Raw genomic sequence first — 1,966 nt, forward strand, 5'->3', positions numbered from 1 at the left:
CAATCAAAATCCTTATGACATACTTCACAGAATTAGAAAAAAAATTCCTTAAATTCATATGGAAGCACAAAAGACCCCAGATAGCCAAAGCAACCCTGACCAACAAGAGCAACACTGGGGGAATTACTATACCATATTTCAAACTATACTACAAAGCTATAGTCATAAAAACAGCATGGTACTGGCACAACAATAGACACATAGATCGAAACCTGAGTACACGCAATTTCAGCCACCTGATATTTGACAAAGGTGCCAAGGACACACAGTGGAGGAAAGACAGCATCTTCAACAAACGGTGCTGGCAAAACTGGATCTCCGCCTGTAGAAGAATGAAACTAGATCCTTATCTTTCACCTTGCACAAACATCAACTCCAAATGGATCAAAGACCTCAGTGTTAAACTGGAAACCTTAAAACTATTAGAAGAAAATATTGGCAGCAACTTACAAGATATAGATGTAGGAAAGGATTTTCTAAATCGGACAGAAGTTGCTCAGGAATTAAGGTCAGCAATCAGCAAGTGGGACCTCATTAAACTAAAAAGCTTCTGTACAGCAAAAGAAACTATTTTTAAAAAGTGAAAACCCACAGAGTGGGAAAAAATCTTCACCAGTGACACATTTGACAGAGATTTAACACTCAGAATATATAAAGGACTTACAAAACAAAGAATCAAGAAGCCAAAAGACCCAATTAAAAGATGGGCTAAAGATCTAAACAGAGAGTTCTCAATGGGAGAAATAAAGATGGCTAAGAAACATCTCAAAAAGTGTTCAACACCGTTAGTAATTGGGGAAATGCAAATTAAAACCGCCTTAAGGTATCACCTTGCCCCAATCAGACCAGCTAGGATCAAGAGAACAAATGACACCAAATGCTGGAGAGGATGTGGAGAAAGGGGAATGCTCATTCAGTGCTGGTGGGATTGAAAACTCATGCAACCACTATGGAAAACAGTGTGGAGAACTCTTAAAAAACTAAAAATGAACCCACCATGTGAAACAGTTATATCATTCCTCGGCGTATACCCAAAGGACTCATCCTACTGCAGAGACACTTGTACAACCATGTTTGTTGCTGCTCTTTGCACAATAGCTAAGAGATGGAAGCAATCTAAGTGTCCCTCAATTGATGGTTGGTTGACAAAAATGTAGTATATTTACACAATGGAGCTCTATTCAGGAGTAAAGAAAGATGAAATAATGAAATTTGCAGGTAAATGGATGGATCTAGAAACTGTTATACTAAGTGAAGTAATACAAACTCAGAAAAATAAAAGATGTATGTTCTCCCTCATTTGTGGATCCTAGCACCAAATCCTTTTAAATTCCATGTCCTTTTAATAAAATGATACTGTACAGCAGTCTCTTCTGTGTGAAATAACTACCATCATCCTGACTTCAGCAGTGCCTGATTGCTAAACATCATTACAATTGGGCATGTTGTCGGTTGTGCTCCTTCATTAAAGGAGGGGCAAACAGGGTCATTGGACCCTCACCAGAGTATCCAGCCACTCTTCCCAGCCAACTGTATGCAGTTTGGCCCTAATCACACATGGTCTGCTAGATTGGGGGAGGGCTAAAGTATATAATCTGGGAAGGCTAGGAAGAGAAGGCTTGACCTATTCTGGGTCAAGGCTTTCCAGTGTGCATACCCTCAAGGTCATACATACACCTCAGCAACCCCTCAGTTATCTCGGTAAGTAAGCTCAATAAATTCATTGGTTCCCCAGTAAAACTTTAATCAAACATTGGCTTGACACAAGAACCTTAAAGGGGAATAAGCATTGCTTAGCATCCCCAGGAACAGATGTCTCACAACAGATAGGAAATTTATTTGTTAATGTTATTATGTCTTATAATTATTAAAAAAAGGAAAACAAGAATGTAAAAGATGTTAAAAGGATATGGGAATGGAGATATTTTCTAACATAGAAAAAAACGAGAAAGCCTAAGCACGTAAT

The sequence above is a fragment of the Nannospalax galili genome, unplaced genomic scaffold, assembly GCF_000622305.1.
Source record: "Nannospalax galili isolate Female #2095 unplaced genomic scaffold, S.galili_v1.0 scaffold158, whole genome shotgun sequence".
Taxonomy (NCBI): domain Eukaryota; kingdom Metazoa; phylum Chordata; class Mammalia; order Rodentia; family Spalacidae; genus Nannospalax; species Nannospalax galili.